The sequence below is a fragment of the Arachis hypogaea genome, chromosome 19, assembly GCF_003086295.3.
Source record: "Arachis hypogaea cultivar Tifrunner chromosome 19, arahy.Tifrunner.gnm2.J5K5, whole genome shotgun sequence".
In the NCBI taxonomy this organism is placed as follows: domain Eukaryota; kingdom Viridiplantae; phylum Streptophyta; class Magnoliopsida; order Fabales; family Fabaceae; genus Arachis; species Arachis hypogaea.
The window spans coordinates 69,458,687-69,480,184 of NC_092054.1; the positions used below are offsets into that span (position 1 = coordinate 69,458,687).

Sequence of the window (21,498 nt, forward strand, 5' to 3'; positions counted from 1 at the left end):
AAACGCTAAAAACCCTAAAAATTCTACGAAATCCTAAAAAATACTAAAAAACCCTAGAAAACAATTCTAGTAAATCCTAACAACCCTAGAAACCCATAAAAACCCCTAGAACACCCAAGAAAACCCTGAAAACTCCTAGAAAAACCCTAAAAATCCAAAAAACCCTAGAAAACCCTAAACACCTTAGAAAACTCTAAAACACTCTAGAAAATCCAAAAAAATGCGAGAAAATACTAAAGAATCCTGAAAACCCCTAGAAACCCTAAAAACGCTAGAAAACTCTATGGTTTTTTAGTGGTTTTTTCGAGTTTATTAGAGTTTTCTCGCGTTTTTCTGCTTTTTTAGGGTTTTAGGATTTTCAAGGATTTTCTAGTTTTTTAAAGTTTTCTATGGTTTTTATCGTTTTCTAGGGTTTTTTTTGGTTTTCTAGGCTTTCTAGAATTTTTTAGCTTTCTAGGGTTTTAAGGGCTTTTTAGGATTTTCTAGTATTTTTTTGGGTTTTCTAGAGTTTTTTAGAAGTTTCTAGAGTTTTTCAAGATTTTTTAGGGTTTTCTAAGGATTTTAGGGTCTTTCTAGGATTTTTAGAGTTTTCTAGGTCTTTCTAGACTTTTTTAATGTTTTCTACGGTTTTATGGTTTTCCAGGATTTTTATGGTTTTTTAAGATATAATTGAATTTTTTCGGATTTTCTAGGGATATTTTATGGTTTTTAGGGATTTCTAGGGTTTTTTTATAGTTATCTAGGATTTTTAGGATTTTTTAGGATTTACCAGGATTTTTTTAGATTTTCTAGAGGTTTTTGAGTTTTCTAGGATTTTTAGGGTTTTTAGGGTTTTATAGGGTTTTCTACGGTTTCTAGGAGTATTTAGGATTTTCTAGGATTTTTTTTATTTTTCTAGGGCGTTTATGAGTTTTCTAGGTTTTTTTAGGGTTTTTAGGGTTTTCTATGATTTTCTAAAGTTCTTTAAGTTTTCTAGGGTTTTTAGGGTTTTTTAGGGTTTTTCATGGTTTTCTAGGATTTTTAGGGTTTTTTAGAATTTACTAGGATTTTTTTGGGTTTTTAGGGTTTTCTAGGAATTTTTAGGGTTTTTAAGGTTTTCTAGGGTTTTTAGGGTTTTCTAGGTTTTTTAGGATTTTCTAGGGTTTTTAGGGTTTTCTATGATTTTATAGGATTTTTTAGATTTTTTAGAGTTTTTTAGGGTTTTTAGGGATTTTAGGGTTTTTTTTGGGATTTCTAGGGTTTTTAGGGTTTTCTAGGGTTTTAAGGATCTCTAGGATTTTCTAGGGTTTTTTATGGTTTTTTAGGGTTTTTAGGATTTTTTAGGTTTTTCTAGGATTTTCTAGGATTTTTTAGGATTTTTATGGTTTTTTAAGATATAATAGAATTTTTTCGGATTTTCTAGGGATATTTTTTGGTTTTTAGGGATTTCTAGGGTTTTTTATAGTTATCTAGGATTTTTAGGATTTTTTAGGATTTACCAGGATTTTTTTAGATTTTCTAGAGGTTTTTGAATTTTCTAGGATTTTTAGGGTTTTTAGGGTTTTATAGGGTTTTCTACGGTTTTTAGGAGTATTTAGGATTTTCTAGGATTTTTTTATTTTTCTAGGGCGTTTAAGAGTTTTCTAGGTTTTTTTAGGGTTTTTAGGGTTTTCTATGATTTTCTAAAGTTCTTTAAGTTTTCTAGGGTTTTTAGGGTTTTTTAGGGTTTTTCATGGTTTTCTAGGATTTTTAGGGTTTTTTAGAATTTACTAGGATTTTTTTGGGTTTTTAGGGTTTTCTAAGAATTTTTAGGGTTTTTAAGGTTTTCTAGGGTTTTTAGGGTTTTCTAGGGTTTTAAGGATTTCTAGGATTTTCTAGGGTTTTTTTATGGTTTTTAGGATTTTTTTAGGTTTTTCTAGGATTTTCTAGGATTTTTTAGGTTTTTCTAGTGTTTTTAGGGATTTTATGATTTTCTAGTTTTTTTTTTTTTGGGTTTTTAGAGTTTTCGAGGATTTTTCATGGTTTTTTAGGGTTTTAGGATTTACTAGGATTTAGGTTTTCTAGAATTTTTTAGGTTTTTCTAGTGTTTTCAGGGATTTTATGATTTTCTAGGATTTTTTTGGGTTTTTAGAGTTTTCGAGAATTTTTCATGGCTTTTTAGGGTTTTAGGGTTTTCTAGGGTTTTTCAAGATTTCCTAGGGGTTTAAGAGTTTTCTAGGGTTTTCTAGAGTTCTTTAATGTTTTTTAGGGTTTTTTTTATGGTTTTGTAGGGTTTTTAGCGTTTTGTAGGATTTTTAGGTTTTTTAGGATATACTAGGCTTTTTTTGGATTTTCTAGAGTCTTTTAGAGTTTTCAAGGATTTTTTTAGGATTTTTATGGTTTTCAAGGGTTTTTATGGTTTTCTAGGGTTTTCTAGGATTTTTTTAGGATTTACGAGGATTTTTTAGCTTTTCTAGGGTTTTAAGGGCTTTTTAGGATTTTCTAGTATTTTTTGGGTTTTCTAGAGTTTTTTAGAGTTTTCTCGAGTTTTTCAAGATTTTTAGGATTTTCTAAGTATTTTAGGGTATTTTAGAGTTTTCTACAGTTTTATGGTTTTCTAGGATTTTTAGGGTTGTTTAGGATATAATAGAATTTTATCGGATTTCTAGGATTATTTTATAGTTTTTAGGGTTTTCTAGGGTTTTTTATGGTTATCTAGGGTTTTTAGGGTTTTTTAGGATTTATTAGGATTTTTTTTAGATTTTCTAGAGGTTTTTGAGTTTTCTAGGATTTTTAGGGTTTTTTAGGGTTTTCTAGGGTTTTTAGGGTTTTTTATGGTTTTTAGGAGTATTTAGAATTTTCTAGGATTTTTTTTTTATTTTTCTAGGGCTTTTAAGAGTTTTCTAGGTTTTTTTAGGGTTTTTAGGGTTTTCTAGGATTTTCTAAAGTTCTTTAAGTTTTCTAGGGATTTTATCGTTTTTTTAGGATTTTTCATGGTTTTCTAGGGTTTTTAGGGTTTTTTAGAATTTACTAGGAATTTTTGGATTTTTAGAGTTTTCTAAGAATTGTTTTAGGGTTTTTAATGTTTTTTAGGGTTTTTAGGTTTTTCTAGTGTTTTTAGGGATTTTATGATTTTCTAGTTTTTTTTTTTTTTTGGGTTTTTAGAGTTTTCGAGGATTTTTCATGGTTTTTTAGGGTTTTAGGATTTACTAGGATTTAGGTTTTCTAGAATTTTTTAGGTTTTTCTAGTGTTTTCAGGGATTTTATGATTTTCTAGGATTTTTTTGGGTTTTTAGAGTTTTCGAGAATTTTTCATGGCTTTTTAGGGTTTTAGGGTTTTCTAGGGTTTTTCAAGATTTCCTAGGGGTTTTAGAGTTTTCTAGGATTTTCTAGAGTTCTTTAATGTTTTTTAGGGTTTTTTTATGGTTTTGTAGGGTTTTTAGGGTTTTGTAGGATTTTTAGGTTTTTTAGGATATACTAGGCTTTTTTTGGATTTTCTAGAGTCTTTTAGAGTTTTCAAGGGTTTTTTTAGGATTTTTATGGTTTTCAAGGGTTTTTATGGTTTTCTAGGGTTTTCTAGGATTTTTTTAGGATTTACGAGGATTGTTTAGCTTTTCTAGGGTTTTAAGGGCTTTTTAGGATTTTCTAGTATTTTTTGGGTTTTCTAGAGTTTTTTAGAGTTTTCTCGAGTTTTTCAAGATTTTTAGGATTTTCTAAGTATTTTAGGGTATTTTAGAGTTTTCTACAGTTTTATGGTTTTCTAGGATTTTTAGGGTTGTTTAGGATATAATAGAATTTTATCGGATTTCTAGGATTATTTTATAGTTTTTAGGGTTTTCTAGGGTTTTTTATGGTTATCTAGGGTTTTTAGGGTTTTTTAGGATTTATTAGGATTTTTTTTAGATTTTCTAGAGGTTTTTGAGTTTTCTAGGATTTTTAGGGTTTTTTAGGGTTTTCTAGGGTTTTTAGGGTTTTTTATGGTTTTTAGGAGTATTTAGAATTTTCTAGGATTTTTTTTATTTTTCTAGGGCTTTTAAGAGTTTTCTAGGTTTTTTTAGGGTTTTTAGGGTTTTCTAGGATTTTCTAAAGTTCTTTAAGTTTTCTAGGGATTTTATCGTTTTTTTAGGATTTTTCATGGTTTTCTAGGGTTTTTAGGGTTTTTTAGAATTTACTAGGAATTTTTGGATTTTTAGAGTTTTCTAAGAATTGTTTTAGGGTTTTTAATGTTTTCTAGGGTTTTTAGGATTTTCTAGGTTTTTTAGGATTTTCTAGGGTTTTCAGGGTTTTCTATGATTTTATAAGATTTTTTGTGTTTTTTAGAGTTTTCTAGAGTTTTTAGGGATTTTCGGGTTTTTTTTTGGATTTCTAGGGTTTTAAAGATTTCTAAGATTTTTTAGGTTTTTTTTATCGTTTTGTAGGTTTTTTTATGGTTTTTAGGGATTTTATGATTTTATAGAATTTTTTTGGGTTTTCTAGAATTTTTTAGAGTTTTCTAGGGTTTTTTAGGGTTTTCAGGAGTTCTTTAAAGTTTTCTAGGGTTTTTATGGTTTTGTAGGGTTCTTCAAGGTTTTCTAGGGATTTTATTAGTCTTTAGGATTTACTAGGATTTTTTTTTGTTTTCTAGAGTTTATAGAGTTTTCTAGGATTTTTTAGGGTTTTCTAGAGTTTTTTAGAGTTTTCTAGGACTGTTAGAATTTTTTAGGGGTTTCTAGTGTTTTTTTGAGGTTTTTAACTTTTTAGTATTTTTTAGGATTTTCTAGGATTTTTTGGATTTTTTAGGATTCTCTAGAATTTTCTAGAGTTTTTTAATGTTTTTTAGAGTTTTTATGATTTTTCAGAGTTTTTTATGGTCATTCTAAGATTTTTTAGTGTTTTTTATAATTTTTTCCTAGAAAACCCTAAAAACTTCTAAAACCCTAGAAAACCAAATAAAAAAGCTAGAAAACTTTAAAAAACTATAGAAAACCATAGAAAATCCTAAAAATCCTAGAAAACTCTAAAAACCCCGAAAATCATAGAAAATCCAAAAAAACATAGAGAAGAACCCTAGAAACCCCTAAAAACCATTGAAAACCTTAAATTAGAGTAAATCCAAAAAAATCATAAAAACCCTAGAAAAACCATAAAAAACCTTAGAAAAACATAAGAACCCTAGATAACTTTAAAGAACTCAAGAAAACCCTAGAAACCCCTGAAAACCCAAGAAAATCCTAAAAACCCTAGAAAACCCTAAAAAAATCTAGAAAACCTTAAAAACCCTAAAAACCGTAGAAAACCCAAAAAACCATAGAAAACCTAAAAAACCAAAAAAATCCTAGAAAACCATAAAAACCTTAGAAAACTTTAAAAAAAACTAGAAAATCCTAAAAATCCTAAAATCCCTAAAAATCCAAAAAATACATAGAAAATCCTAAAAACCCAAAAAAAACCTAGAGAACTCTAAAAAAACTCAAGAAAATCCAAAAAAATCCTAGAAAGTCCTAAAGAATTCTATAAATCCTAGAAAACCCTGAAAAATCCTAGAAAACCCTAAAAAACCCTAGAAAATCCTAGCAACCCTAGTAAACCCTAGAAAACTCAAAAAATCTAGAAAACCAAATGGTAAATCCAAAAAATCCCTAATAATCCTAGAAACCATAAAAAAACCTTAGAAAACCATAAAAACCCTAGAAAACCTTAAAGAATGCAAGAAAACCCTAGAAACCCCAAAAGACCCTAGAAAATCCTAAAAAGCCCTAAAAACACTAAGAACCCTAAAAAACCTTGAAAAACGCTAGAAAATCCAAAAAAATCCTACAAAATCCCAAAAAGCCCTAAAAACCCGAGAAAACACTAGCCATCCGTAAAAACCCTAAAAAATACGAGAAAGCTTTAAACAAATCAAGAAAACCAAAAAAAATCTTAGGAAATCCTAAACAACCCTAAAATACCCTAGAAGACCCTAAAAAACCCTAATAATCTCAGAAAATCCTAGAAAGCACTAAAAACCTTAGAAAACCTAGAAAATCCTAAAAAACATAAGAAAATCATAAAAATCCTAGAAAAATTTAAAAAAACTCTGCAAAATCCTAGAAACCCTAGTAAACCCTAAAAAAACCTAGAAAAGTCTAAAATTCCTAGTTAATCCTAAAAAACTCTAGAAAACACTAAAAACTCTAGAAAACCTAAAAACAATCCTAGTAAATCCTAAAAACCGTAATAACCCTAGAAAACCGTAAAAAGCCCTAAAAACACTGAAACCCCTAGAAAACCCTAAAAACCCTAGAAATCCCTAAAAAATCCTAGAAAACCCTAAAAACCATAGAAAACCCAAAAACAAAAAACCCTAGAAAATCCTAAAACACTCTAGAAAATCCAAAAAAACTCCTAAAAAATCCTAAAGAATCCTAAAAAACCCTAGAAAACCCATCTAATCCTAGAACACCCTAGAAAATCCTGAAAACCTTAAAAACCCTAAAAAATCCTAAAAAAACCTAAGAAACCCTAAAAACCTTAGAAAACGCTAAAAACCCAAAAATTCTACGAAATCATAAAAAATACTAAAAAACCCTAGAAAACAATTCTAGTAAATCCTAACAACCCTAGAAACCCATAAAAACCCTAGAACACCCAAGAAAACCCTGAAAACTCCTAGAAAAACAATAAAAATCCAAAAAACCCTAGAAAACCCTAAACACCTTAGAAAACTCTAAAACACTCTAGAAAATCCAAAAAAATGCGAGAAAATACTAAAGAATCCTGAAAACCCCTAGAACCCTAAAAACGCTAGAAAACTCTATGGTTTTTTAGTGGTTTTTTCGAGTTTATTAGAGTTTTCTCGGGTTTTTCTGCTTTTTTAGGGTTTTAGGATTTTCAAGGATTTTCTAGTTTTTTAAAGTTTTCTATGGTTTTTATCGTTTTCTAGGGTTTTTTTTGGTTTTCTAGGCTTTCTAGAATTTTTTAGCTTTCTAGGGTTTTAAGGGCTTTTTAGGATTTTCTAGTATTTTTTTGGGTTTTCTAGAGCTTTTTAGAATTTTCTAGAGTTTTTCAAGATTTTTTAGGGTTTTGTAAGGATTTTAGGGTCTTTCTAGGATTTTTAGAGTTTTCTAGGGCTTTCTAGACTTTTTTAATGTTTTCTACGGTTTTATGGTTTTCTAGGATTTTTAGGGTTTTTTAAGATATAATAGAATTTTTTCGGATTTTCTAGTGTTATTTTATGGTTTTTAGGGATTTCTAGGGTTTTTTATAGTTATCTAGGATTTTTAGGATTTTTTAGGATTTACCAGGATTTTTTTAGATTTTCTAGAGGTTTTTGAGTTTTCTAGGATTTTTAGGGTTTTCTAGGGTTTTCTATGGTTTTTAGGAGTATTTAGGATTCTCTAGGATTTTTTTTATTTTTCTAGGGCGTTTAAGAGTTTTCTAGGTTTTTTTAGGGTTTTTAGGGTTTTCTATGATTTTTTAAAGTTCTTTAAGTTTTCTAGGGTTTTTAGGGTTTTTTAGGGTTTTTCATGGTTTTCTAGGATTTTTAGGGTTTTTTAGAATTTGCTAGGATTTTTTTGGATTTTTAGAGTTTTCTAGGATTTTTTAGGGTTTTTAAGGTTTTCTAGTTTTTAGGGTTTTCTAGGTTTTTTAGGATTTTCTAGGGTGTTTTTAGGGTTTTCTATGATTTTATAGGATTTTTTGGATTTTTTTAGAGTTTTCTAGGGTTTTTAGGGATTTTAGGGTTTTTTTGGGATTTCTAGGGTTTTTAGAGTTTTCTAGGGTTTAAGGATTTCTAGGATTTTCTAGGGTTTGTTTATGGTTTTTTAGGGTTTTTAGGATTTTTTATGTTTTTCTAGGATTTTCTAGGATTTTTTAGGTTTTTCTAGTGTTTTTAGGGATTTTATGATTTTCTAGTTTTTTTTTGGGTTTTCTAGAGTTTTTTAGAGTTTTCTAGGATTTTTCAGGGTTTTTAGGATTTTCTAGGGTTTTTTAGGGTTTTCTATCGTTTTTAGGTGTATTTAGGATTTTCTAGGATTTTTTTATTTTTCTAGGGCGTTTAAGAGTTTCTAGGTTTTTTTAGAGTTTTTAGGGTTTTCTATGATTTTCTAAAGTTCTTTAAGTTTTCTATGGTTTTTAGGGTTTTCTAGGGTTTTTAGGGTTTTTTCAGGGTTTTCTAGGGTTTTCTAGAATTTTTTAGGTTTTTCTAGTGTTTTCAGGGATTTATGATTTTCTAGGATTTTTTTGGGTTTTTAGAGTTTTCGAGGATTTTTCATGGTTTTTTAGGGTTTTAGGGTTTTCTAGGGTTTTTCAAGATTTCCTAGGGGTTTAGAGTTTTCTAGGGTTTTCTAGAGTTCTTTAATGTTTTTTAGGGTTTTTTTATGGTTTTGTAGGGTTTTTGGGTTTTGTAGGATTTTTAGGTTTTTTAGGATATACTAGATTTTTTGGGGTTTTCTAGAGTCTTTTAGAGTTTTCAAGGGTTTTTTTAGGATTTTTATGGTTTTCAAGGGTTTTTATGGTTTTCTAGGGTTTTCTAGGATTTTTTTAGGATTTACGAGGATTTTTTAGCTTTTCTAGGGTTTTAAGGGCTTTTTAGGATTTTCTAGTATTTTTTGGGTTTTCTAGAGTTTTTTAGAATTTTCTCAAGTTTTTCAAGATTTTTAGGATTTTCTAAGTATTTTAGGGTATTTTAGAGTTTTCTAGCGTTTTTAGAGTTTTCTACAGTTTTATGGTTTTCTAGGATTTTTAGGGTTGTTTAGGATATAATAGAATTTTATCGGATTTCTAGGATTATTTTATAGTTTTTAGGGTTTTCTAGGGTTTTTTATGGTTATCTAGGGTTTTTAGGGTTTTTTAGGATTTATTAGGATTTTTTTTAGATTTTCTAGAGGTTTTTGAGTTTTCTAGGATTTTTAGGGTTTTCTAGGGTTTTCTAGGGTTTTTAGGGTTTTTTATGGTTTTTAGGAGTATTTAGAATTTTCTAGGATTTTTTTTTATTTTTCTAGGGCTTTTAAGAGTTTCTAGGTTTTTTTAGGGTTTTTAGGGTTTTCTAAAGTTCTTTAAGTTTTCTAGGGATTTTATCGTTTTTTTAGGATTTTTCATGGTTTTCTAGGGTTTTTAGGGTTTTTTAGAATTTACTAGGAATTTTTGGATTTTTAGAGTTTTCTAAGAATTTTTTTAGGGTTTTTAATGTTTTCTAGGGTTTTTAGGATTTTCTAGGTTTTTTAGGATTTTCTAGGGTTTTCAGGGTTTTCTATGATTTTATAAGATTTTTTGGGTTTTTTAGAGTTTTCTAAGTTTTTAGGGATTTTCGGGTTTTTTTTGGATATCTAGGGTTTTAAAGATTTCTAAGATTTTCTAGGTTTTTTTATGGTTTTGTAGGTTTTTTTATGGTTTTTAGGGATTTTATGATTTTATAGAATTTTTTTGGGTTTTCTAGAGATTTTTAGAGTTTTCTAGGGTTTTTTAGGGTTTTCAGGAGTTCTTTAAAGTTTTCTAGGGTTTTTATGGTTTTGTAGGGTTTTTCATGGTTTTCTAGGATTTTATTAGTCTTTAGGATTTACTAGGATTTTTTTTGTTTTCTAGAGTTTATAGAGTTTTCTAGGATTTTTTAGGGTTTTCTAGATTTTTTAGAGTTTTCTAGGACTGTTAGAATTTTTTAGGGGTTTCTAGTGTTTTTTTGAGGTTTTTAACTTTTTAGTATTTTTTAGATTTTCTAGGATTTTTTAGATTTTTTAGGATTCTCTAGGATTTTCTAGAGTTTTTATGATTTTTCAGAGTTTTTTATGGTCATTCTAGGATTTTTTAGGGTTTTTTATAATTTTTTCCTAGAAAACCACATAAAAAAGCTAGAAAACTTTTTTAAAAAACCCTAGAAAATCCTAAAAATCCTAGAAAACTCTAAAAACCCCTAAAATCGTAGAAATCCTAAAAAACATAGAGAACCCTAGAAACCCCTAAAAACCATTGAAAACCTTAAATTAGAGTAAATCCAAAAAAATCATAAAAACCCTAGAAAAACCATAAAAAACCTTAGAAAAACATAAGAACCCTAGATAACTTTAAAGAACTCAAGAAAACCCTAGAAACTCCTAAAAACCCCTGAAAAATCCTAGAAATGTCTAAATCCTAGTAAATCGTAAAAAACTCTAAAAAAATCCTAGAAAACTCAAAAAAGTCTAGAAAACCCCAAAAACAATCAAAGTAAATCCTAAAAACCCTAATAACCATAAAAAAAATCCTAAAAACCCTAAAAAAATCTAGAAAACCTTAAAATCCCTAAAAACCGTAGAAAACCCGAAAAACCATAGAAAACCTAAAAAACCATAAAAAATCCTAGAAAACCATAAAAACCTAGAAAACTTTAAAAAAACTAGAAAATCCTAAAAATCCTAAAATCCCTAAAAATCCAAAAAATACATAGAAAATCCTAAAAACCCAAAAAAAACCTAGAGAACTCTAAAAAAACTCAAGAAAATCCAAAAAAATCCTAGAAAGTCCTAAAAAATTCTATAAATCCTAGAAAACCCTGAAAAATCCTAGAAAACCCTAAAAAACCCTAGAAAATCCTAGCAACCCTAGTAAACCCTAGAAAACTCAAAAAATTCTAGAAAACCAAATGGTAAATCCAAAAAATCCCTAATAATCCTAGAAACCATAAAAAAACCTTAGAAAACCATAAAAACCCTAGAAAACCTTAAAGAATGCAAGAAAACCCTAGAAACCCCAAAAGACCCTAGAAAATCCTAAAAAGCCCTAAAAACACTAAGAACCCTAAAAAACCTTGAAAAACGCTAGAAAATCCAAAAAAAATCCTACAAAATCCCAAAAAGCCCTAAAAACCCGAGAAAACACTAGCCATCCGTAAAAACCCTAAAAAATACGAGAAAGCTTTAAACAAATCAAGAAAACCCAAAAAAAATCTTAGGAAATCCTAAACAACCCTAAAATACCCTAGAAGACCCTAAAAAACCCTAATAATCTCAGAAAATCCTAGAAAGCACTAAAAACCTTAGAAAACCTAGAAAATCCTAAAAAACATAAGAAAATCATAAAAATCCTAGAAAAATTTAAAAAAACTCTGCAAAATCCTAGAAACCCTAGTAAACCCTAAAAAAAACCCTAAAAAAACCTAGAAAAGTCTAAAATTCCTAGTAAATCCTAAAAAACTCTAGAAAACCTAAAAACAATCCTAGTAAATCCTAAAAACCGTAATAACCCTAGAAAACCGTAAAAAGCCCTAAAAACACTGAAACCCCTAGAAAACCCTAAAAACCCTAGAAATCCCTAAAAAATCCTAGAAAACCCTAAAAACCATAGAAAACCCAAAAACAAAAAACCCTAGAAAATCCTAAAACACTCTAGAAAATCCAAAAAAACTCCTAAAAAATCCTAAAGAATCCTAAAAAACCCTAGAAAACCCATCTAATCCTAGAACACCCTAGAAAATCCTGAAAACCTTAAAAAAACCTAAAAAAAACCTAAGAAACCCTAAAAACCTTAGAAAACGCTAAAAACCCAAAAAATTCTACGAAATCCTAAAAAATACTAAAAAACCCTAGAAAACAATTCTAGTAAATCCTGACAACCCTAGAAACCCCTAAAAACCCCTAGAACACCCAAGAAAACCCTGAAAACTCCTAGAAAAACCCTAAAAATCCAAAAAACCCTAGAAAACCCTAAACACCTTAGAAAACCCTAGAAAATCCAAGAAACCCAAGAAAACTCTAAAACACTCTAGAAAATCCAAAAAAATGCTAGAAAATACTAAAGAATCCTGAAAACCCCTAGAAACCCTAAAAACGCTAGAAAACTCTATGGTTTTTTAGTGGTTTTTTCGAGTTTATTAGAGTTTTCTCGGGTTTTTCTGCTTTTTTAGGGTTTTAGGATTTTCAAGGATTTTCTAGTTTTTTAAAGTTTTCTATGGTTTTTATCGTTTTCTAGGGTTTTTTTTGGTTTTCTAGGCTTTCTAGAATTTTTTAGCTTTCTAGGGTTTTAAGGGCTTTTTAGGATTTTCTAGTATTTTTTTGGGTTTTCTAGAGTTTTTAGAATTTTCTAGAGTTTTTCAAGATTTTTTAGGGTTTTCTAAGGATTTTAGGGTCTTTCTAGGATTTTTAGAGTTTTCTAGGGCTTTCTAGACTTTTTTAATGTTTTCTACGGTTTTATGGTTTTCTAGGATTTTTAGGGTTTTTTAAGATATAATAGAATTTTTTCGGATTTTCTAGGGTTATTTTATGGTTTTTAGGGATTTCTAGGGTTTTTTATAGTTATCTAGGATTTTTAGGATTTTTTAGGATTTACCAGGATTTTTTTAGATTTTCTAGAGGTTTTTGAGTTTTCTAGGATTTTTAGGGTTTTCTAGGGTTTTCTATGGTTTTTAGGAGTATTTAGGATTCTCTAGGATTTTTTTTATTTTTCTAGGGCGTTTAAGAGTTTTCTAGGTTTTTTTAGGGTTTTTAGGGTTTTCTATGATTTTTTAAAGTTCTTTAAGTTTTCTAGGGTTTTTAGGGTTTTTTAGGGTTTTTCATGGTTTTCTAGGATTTTTAGGGTTTTTAGAATTTACTAGGATTTTTTTGGATTTTTAGAGTTTTCTAGGATTTTTAGGGTTTTTAAGGTTTTCTAGTTTTTAGGGTTTTCTAGGTTTTTTAGGATTTTCTAGGGTGTTTTTAGGGTTTTCTATGATTTTATAGGATTTTTTGGATTTTTTTAGAGTTTTCTAGGGTTTTTAGGGATTTTAGGGTTTTTTTGGGATTTCTAGGGTTTTTAGAGTTTTCTAGGGTTTAAGGATTTCTAGGATTTTCTAGGGTTTGTTTATGGTTTTTTAGGGTTTTTAGGATTTTTTATGTTTTTCTAGGATTTTCTAGGATTTTTTAGGTTTTTCTAGTGTTTTTAGGGATTTTATGATTTTCTAGTTTTTTTTTGGGTTTTCTAGAGTTTTTTAGAGTTTTCTAGGATTTTTCAGGGTTTTTAGGATTTTCTAGGGTTTTTTAGGGTTTTCTATCGTTTTTTAGGTGTATTTAGGATTTTCTAGGATTTTTTTATTTTTCTAGGGCGTTTAAGAGTTTCTAGGTTTTTTTAGAGTTTTTAGGGTTTTCTATGATTTTCTAAAGTTCTTTAAGTTTTCTATGGTTTTTAGGGTTTTTTCTAGGGTTTTTAGGGTTTTTTCAGGGTTTTCTAGGGTTTTCTAGAATTTTTTAGGTTTTTCTAGTGTTTTCAGGGATTTATGATTTTCTAGGATTTTTTTGGGTTTTTAGAGTTTTCGAGGATTTTTCATGGTTTTTTAGGGTTTTAGGGTTTTCTAGGGTTTTTCAAGATTTCCTAGGGGTTTAGAGTTTTCTAGGGTTTTCTAGAGTTCTTTAATGTTTTTTAGGGTTTTTTTATGGTTTTGTAGGGTTTTTAGGGTTTTGTAGGATTTTTAGGTTTTTTAGGATATACTAGATTTTTTTGGGTTTTCTAGAGTCTTTTAGAGTTTTCAAGGGTTTTTTTAGGATTTTTATGGTTTTCAAGGGTTTTTATGGTTTTCTAGGGTTTTCTAGGATTTTTTTAGGATTTACGAGGATTTTTTAGCTTTTCTAGGGTTTTAAGGGCTTTTTAGGATTTTCTAGTATTTTTTGGGTTTTCTAGAGTTTTTTAGAATTTTCTCAAGTTTTTCAAGATTTTTAGGATTTTCTAAGTATTTTAGGGTATTTTAGAGTTTTCTAGCGTTTTTAGAGTTTTCTACAGTTTTATGGTTTTCTAGGATTTTTAGGGTTGTTTAGGATATAATAGAATTTTATCGGATTTCTAGGATTATTTTATAGTTTTTAGGGTTTTCTAGGGTTTTTTATGGTTATCTAGGGTTTTTAGGGTTTTTTAGGATTTATTAGGATTTTTTTAGATTTTCTAGAGGTTTTTGAGTTTTCTAGGATTTTTAGGGTTTTTAGGGTTTTCTAGGGTTTTTAGGGTTTTTTATGGTTTTTAGGAGTATTTAGAATTTTCTAGGATTTTTTTTTATTTTTCTAGGGCTTTAAGAGTTTCTAGGTTTTTTTAGGGTTTTTAGGGTTTTCTAGGATTTTCTAAAGTTCTTTAAGTTTTCTAGGGATTTTATCGTTTTTTTTAGGATTTTTCATGGTTTTCTAGGGTTTTTAGGGTTTTTTAGAATTTACTAGGAATTTTTGGATTTTTAGAGTTTTCTAAGAATTTTTTTAGGGTTTTTAATGTTTTCTAGGTTTTTAGGATTTTCTAGGTTTTTTAGGATTTTCTAGGGTTTTCAGGGTTTTCTATGATTTTATAAGATTTTTTGGGTTTTTTAGAGTTTTCTAGAGTTTTTAGGGATTTTCGGGTTTTTTTTGGATATCTAGGGTTTTAAAGATTTCTAAGATTTTCTAGGTTTTTTTTATGGTTTTGTAGGTTTTTTTTGGATATCTAGAGTTTTCTAGGATTTTTTAGGGTTTTCTAGAGTTTTTTAGAGTTTTCTAGGACTGTTAGAATTTTTTAGGGGTTTCTAGTGTTTTTTTGAGGTTTTTAACTTTTTAGTATTTTTTTGGATTTTCTAGGATTTTTTTAGATTTTTTAGGATTCTCTAGGATTTTCTAGAGTTTTTTAATGTTTTTTAGAGTTTTTATGATTTTTCAGAGTTTTTTATGGTCATTCTAGGATTTTTTAGGGTTTTTTATAATTTTTTCCTAGAAAACCACATAAAAAAGCTAGAAAACTTTTTTAAAAAACCCTAGAAAATCCTAAAAATCCTAGAAAACTCTAAAAACCCCTAAAATCGTAGAAACCTAAAACATAGAACCCTAGAAACCCCTAAAAACCATTGAAAACCTTAAATTAGAGTAAATCCAAAAAAATCATAAAAACCCTAGAAAAACCATAAAAAACCTTAGAAAAACATAAGAACCCTAGATAACTTTAAAGAACTCAAGAAAACCCTAGAAACTCCTAAAAACCCCTGAAAAATCCTAGAAATGTCTAAATCCTAGTAAATCATAAAAAACTCTAAAAAAATCCTAGAAAACTCAAAAAAGTCTAGAAAACCCCAAAAACAATCAAAGTAAATCCGAAAAACCCTAATAACCATAAAAAAATCCTAAAAACCCTAGAAAACCCTAAAAAAATCTAGAAAACCTTAAAATCCCTAAAAACCGTAGAAAACCCGAAAAACCATAGAAAACCTAAAAAACCATAAAAAATCCTAGAAAACCATAAAAACCCTAGAAAACTTTAAAAAAACTAGAAAATCCTAAAAATCCTAAAATCCCTAAAAATCCAAAAAATACATAGAAAATCCTAAAAACCCAAAAAAAACCTAGAGAACTCTAAAAAAACTCAAGAAAATCCAAAAAAATCCTAGAAAGTCCTAAAAAATTCTATAAATCCTAGAAAACCCTGAAAAATCCTAGAAAACCCTAAAAAACCCTAGAAAATCCTAGCAACCCTAGTAAACCCTAGAAAACTCAAAAAATTCTAGAAAACCAAATGGTAAATCCAAAAAATCCCTAATAATCCTAGAAACCATAAAAAAACCTTAGAAAACCATAAAAACCCTAGAAAACCTTAAAGAATGCAAGAAAACCCTAGAAACCCCAAAAGACCCTAGAAAATCCTAAAAAGCCCTAAAAACACTAAGAACCCTAAAAAACCTTGAAAAACGCTAGAAAATCCAAAAAAAATCCTACAAAATCCCAAAAAGCCCTAAAAACCCGAGAAAACACTAGCCATCCGTAAAAACCCTAAAAAATACGAGAAAGCTTTAAACAAATCAAGAAAACCCAAAAAAAATCTTAGGAAATCCTAAACAACCCTAAAATACCCTAGAAGACCCTAAAAAACCCTAATAATCTCAGAAAATCCTAGAAAGCACTAAAACCTTAGAAAACCTAGAAAATCCTAAAAAACATAAGAAAATCATAAAAATCCTAGAAAAATTTAAAAAAACTCTGCAAAATCCTAGAAACCCTAGTAAACCCTAAAAAAACCTAGAAAAGTCTAAAATTCCTAGTAAATCCTAAAAACTCTAGAAAACACTAAAAACTCTAGAAAACCTAAAAACAATCCTAGTAAATCCTAAAAACCGTAATAACCCTAGAAAACCGTAAAAAGCCCTAAAAACACTGAAACCCCTAGAAAACCCTAAAAACCCTAGAAATCCCTAAAAAATCCTAGAAAACCCTAAAAACCATAGAAAACCCAAAAACAAAAAACCCTAGAAAATCCTAAAACACTCTAGAAAATCCAAAAAAACTCCTAAAAAATCCTAAAGAATCCTAAAAAACCCTAGAAAACCCATCTAATCCTAGAACACCCTAGAAAATCCTGAAAACCTTAAAAAACCCTAAAAAATCCTAAAAAAACCTAAGAAACCCTAAAAACCTTAGAAAACGCTAAAAACCCAAAAAATTCTACGAAATCCTAAAAAATACTAAAAAACCCTAGAAAACAATTCTAGTAAATCCTGACAACCCTAGAAACCCCTAAAAACCCCTAGAACACCCAAGAAAACCCTGAAAACTCCTAGAAAAACCCTAAAAATCCAAAAAACCCTAGAAAACCCTAAACACCTTAGAAAACCCTAGAAAATCCAAGAAACCCAAGAAAACTCTAAAACACTCTAGAAAATCCAAAAAAATGCTAGAAAATACTAAAGAATCCTGAAAACCCCTAGAAACCCTAAAAACGCTAGAAAACTCTATGGTTTTTTAGTGGTTTTTTCGAGTTTATTAGAGTTTTCTCGGGTTTTTCTGCTTTTTTAGGGTTTTAGGATTTTCAAGGATTTTCTAGTTTTTTAAAGTTTTCTATGGTTTTTATCGTTTTCTAGGGTTTTTTTTGGTTTTCTAGGCTTTCTAGAATTTTTTAGCTTTCTAGGGTTTTAAGGGCTTTTTAGGATTTTCTAGTATTTTTTTGGGTTTTCTAGAGTTTTTTAGAATTTTCTAGAGTTTTTCAAGATTTTTTAGGGTTTTCTAAGGATTTTAGGGTCTTTCTAGGATTTTTAGAGTTTTCTAGGGCTTTCTAGACTTTTTTAATGTTTTCTACGGTTTTATGGTTTTCTAGGATTTTTAGGGTTTTTTAAGATATAATAGAATTTTTTCGGATTTTCTAGGGTTATTTTATGGTTTTTAGGGATTTCTAGGGTTTTTTATAGTTATCTAGGATTTTAGGATTTTTTAGGATTTACCAGGATTTTTTAGATTTTCTAGAGGTTTTTGAGTTTTCTAGGATTTTTAGGGTTTTTAGGGTTTTCTATGGTTTTTAGGAGTATTTAGGATTCTCTAGGATTTTTTTTATTTTTCTAGGGCGTTTAAGAGTTTTCTAGGTTTTTTTAGGGTTTTTAGGGTTTTCTATGATTTTTTAAAGTTCTTTAAGTTTTCTAGGGTTTTTAGGGTTTTTTAGGGTTTTTCATGGTTTTCTAGGATTTTTTTGGATTTTTAGAGTTTTCTAGGATTTTTAGGTTTTTAAGGTTTTCTAGGTTTTTAGGGTTTTTAGGTTTTTTAGGATTTTCTAGGGTGTTTTTAGGGTTTTCTATGATTTTATAGGATTTTTTGGATTTTTTTAGAGTTTTCTAGGGTTTTTAGGGATTTTAGGGTTTTTTTGGGATTTCTAGGGTTTTTAGAGTTTTCTAGGGTTTAAGGATTTCTAGGATTTTCTAGGGTTTGTTTATGGTTTTTAGGGTTTTTAGGATTTTTTATGTTTTTCTAGGATTTTCTAGGATTTTTTAGGTTTTTCTAGTGTTTTTAGGGATTTTATGATTTTCTAGTTTTTTTTGGGTTTTCTAGAGTTTTTAGAGTTTTCTAGGATTTTTCAGGGTTTTTAGGGTTTTCTAGGGTTTTTTAGGTTTTCTATCGTTTTTAGGTGTATTTAGGATTTTCTAGGATTTTTTATTTTTCTAGGGCGTTTAAGAGTTTCTAGGTTTTTTTAGAGTTTTTAGGGTTTTCTATGATTTTCTAAAGTTCTTTAAGTTTTCTATGGTTTTAGGGTTTTTTTAGGTTTTCATGGTTTGCTAGGGTTTTCAGGATTTTTAGCATTTACTAGGATTTTTTGGTTTTTAGATTTTTCTAGGATTTTAAGATTTTCTAGGTTTTTAGGTTTTCTAGTTTTTTAGATTTTCTAGGTTTTTAGGATTTTCTTAATTTTATAGGATTTTTTGGTTTTTAGAGTTTTCTAGGTTTTTAGGATTTTAGTTTTTTTTTTTAAGATTTTTAGGTTTTCTAGTTTTAGGATTTCTAGGATTTTCTAGGGTTTGTTTTGGTTTTCTATTTTTAGGTTTTTCAGTTTTCTAGGTTTTCTAGAATTTTTTAGGTTTTTCTAGTGTTTTCAGGGATTTATGATTTTCTAGGATTTTTTTGGGTTTTTAGAGTTTTCGAGGATTTTTCATGTTTTTTAGGGTTTTAGGGTTTTCTAGGGTTTTTCAAGATTTCCTAGGGGTTTAGAGTTTTCTAGGGTTTTCTAGAGTTCTTTAATGTTTTTTAGGGTTTTTTTATGGTTTTGTAGGGTTTTTAGGGTTTTGTAGGATTTTTAGGTTTTTTAGGATATACTAGATTTTTTGGGTTTTCTAGAGTCTTTTAGAGTTTTCAAGGGTTTTTTTAGGATTTTTATGGTTTTCAAGGGTTTTTATGGTTTTCTAGGGTTTTCTAGGATTTTTTTAGGATTTACGAGGATTTTTTAGCTTTTCTAGGGTTTTAAGGGCTTTTTAGGATTTTCTAGTATTTTTTGGGTTTTCTAGAGTTTTTTAGAATTTTCTCAAGTTTTTCAAGATTTTTAGGATTTTCTAAGTATTTTAGGGTATTTTAGAGTTTTCTAGCGTTTTTAGAGTTTTCTACAGTTTTATGGTTTTCTAGGATTTTTAGGGTTGTTTAGGATATAATAGAATTTTATCGGATTTCTAGGATTATTTTATAGTTTTTAGGGTTTTCTAGGGTTTTTTATGGTTATCTAGGGTTTTTAGGGTTTTTTAGGATTTATTAGGATTTTTTTTAGATTTTCTAGAGGTTTTTGAGTTTTCTAGGATTTTTAGGGTTTTTAGGGTTTTCTAGGGTTTTTAGGGTTTTTTATGGTTTTTAGGAGTATTTAGAATTTTCTAGGATTTTTTTTTATTTTTCTAGGGCTTCTAAGAGTTTCTAGGTTTTTTTAGGGTTTTTAGGGTTTTCTAGGATTTTCTAAAGTTCTTTAAGTTTTCTAGGGATTTTATCGTTTTTTTAGGATTTTTCATGGTTTTCTAGGGTTTTTAGGGTTTTTTAGAATTTACTAGGAATTTTTGGATTTTTAGAGTTTTCTAAGAATTTTTTTAGGGTTTTTAATGTTTTCTAGGTTTTTAGGATTTTCTAGGTTTTTTAGGATTTTCTAGGTTTTCAGGGTTTTCTATGATTTTATAAGATTTTTTGGGTTTTTTAGAGTTTTCTAGAGTTTTTAGGGATTTTCGGGTTTTTTTTGGATATCTAGGGTTTTAAAGATTTCTAAGATTTTCTAGGTTTTTTTATGGTTTTGTAGGTTTTTTTTGGATATCTAGAGTTTTCTAGGATTTTTTAGGGTTTTCTAGAGTTTTTTAGAGTTTTCTAGGACTGTTAGAATTTTTTAGGGTTTCTAGTGTTTTTTTGAGGTTTTTAACTTTTTAGTATTTTTTTGGATTTTCTAGGATTTTTTTAGATTTTTTAGGATTCTCTAGGATTTTCTAGAGTTTTTTAATGTTTTTTAGAGTTTTTATGATTTTTCAGAGTTTTTTATGGTCATTCTAGGATTTTTTAGGGTTTTTTATAATTTTTTCCTAGAAAACCACATAAAAAAGCTAGAAAACTTTTAAAAAATTATAGAAAACCCTAGAAAATCCTAAAAATCCTAGAAAACTCTAAAAACCCCTAAAATCGTAGAACCCTAGAAACCCCTAAAAACCATTGAAAACCTTAAATTAGAGTAAATCCAAAAAAATCATAAAAACCCTAGAAAAACCATAAAAAACCTTAGAAAAACATAAGAACCCTAGATAACTTTAAAGAACTCAAGAAAACCCTAGAAACTCCTAAAAACCCCTGAAAAATCCTAGAAATGTCTAAATCCTAGTAAATCATAAAAAACTCTAAAAAAATCCTAGAAAACTCAAAAAAGTCTAGAAAACCCCAAAAACAATCAAAGTAAATCCAAAAACCCTAATAACCATAAAAAAAAAACCTAAAAACCCTAAAAAAATCTAGAAAACCTTAAAATCCCTAAAAACCGTAGAAAACCCGAAAAACCATAGAAAACCTAAAAAACCATAAAAATCCTAGAAAACCATAAAAACCCTAGAAAACTTTAAAAAAACTAGAAAATCCTAAAAATCCTAAAATCCCTAAAAATCCAAAAAATACATAGAAAATCCTAAAAACCCAAAAAAAACCTAGAGAACTCTAAAAAAACTCAAGAAAATCCAAAAAAATCCTAGAAAGTCCTAAAAAATTCTATAAATCCTAGAAAACCCTGAAAAATCCTAGAAAACCCTAAAAAACCCTAGAAAATCCTAGCAACCCTAGTAAACCCTAGAAAACTCAAAAAATTCTAGAAAACCAAATGGTAAATCCAAAAAATCCCTAATAATCCTAGAAACCATAAAAAAACCTTAGAAAACCATAAAAACCCTAGAAAACCTTAAAGAATGCAAGAAAACCCTAGAAACCCCAAAAGACCCTAGAAAATCCTAAAAAGCCCTAAAAACACTAAGAACCCTAAAAAACCTTGAAAAACGCTAGAAAATCCAAAAAAAATCCTACAAAATCCCAAAAAGCCCTAAAAACCCGAGAAAACACTAGCCATCCGTAAAAACCCTAAAAAATACGAGAAAGCTTTAAACAAATCAAGAAAACCCAAAAAAAATCTTAGGAAATCCTAAACAACCCTAAAATACCCTAGAAGACCCTAAAAAACCCTAATAATCTCAGAAAATCCTAGAAAGCACTAAAACCTTAGAAAACCTAGAAAATCCTAAAAAACATAAGAAAATCATAAAAATCCTAGAAAAATTTAAAAAAACTCTGCAAAATCCTAGAAACCCTAGTAAACCCTAAAAAAACCTAAAAAAAAACCTAGAAATCTAAAATCTAGAAAACCTAAAAACTCTAGAAAACCTAAAAACAATCCAGTAAATCCTAAAAACCGTAATAACCCTAGAAAACCGTAAAAAGCCCTAAAAACACTGAAACCCCTAGAAAACCCTAAAACCCTAGAAATCCCTAAAAAATCCTAGAAAACCCTAAAAACCATAGAAAACCCAAAAACAAAAAACCCTAGAAAATCCTAAAACACTCTAGAAAATCCAAAAAAACTCCTAAAAAATCCTAAAGAATCCTAAAAAACCCTAGAAAACCCATCTAATCCTAGAACACCCTAGAAAATCCTGAAAACCTTAAAAAACCCTAAAAAATCTAAAAAAACCTAAGAAACCCTAAAAACTTAAAAACGCTAAAAAAAAAATTCTAGAAATCCTAAAAAATACTAAAAAACCCTAGAAAACAATTCTAGTAAATCCTGACAACCCTAGAAACCCCTAAAAACCCAGAACACCAAGAAAACCCTGAAAACTCCTAGAAAAACCCTAAAAATCCAAAAAACCCTAGAAAACCCTAAAACCTAGAAATC

The 21,498-nt window shown here is 28.6% G+C and overlaps 2 long non-coding RNA genes across 2 annotated transcripts; one reads left to right on the forward strand and one right to left on the reverse strand.

Annotated features, from left to right (window-relative positions):
- Positions 1-334: 334 nt before the first annotated feature.
- LOC140182023 (uncharacterized) lies at positions 335-10,154 on the forward strand. The gene is made up of 2 exons (XR_011877827.1): positions 335-1,121; positions 7,562-10,154. It is a non-coding gene; the product is annotated as an uncharacterized lncRNA (long non-coding RNA).
- LOC140182022 (uncharacterized) lies at positions 9,582-16,549 on the reverse strand. Its single transcript, XR_011877826.1, has 2 exons — positions 15,923-16,549; positions 9,582-11,095 (listed from the first exon to the last, which is right to left on the reverse strand). It is a non-coding gene; the product is annotated as an uncharacterized lncRNA (long non-coding RNA).
- Positions 16,550-21,498: the final 4,949 nt, after the last annotated feature.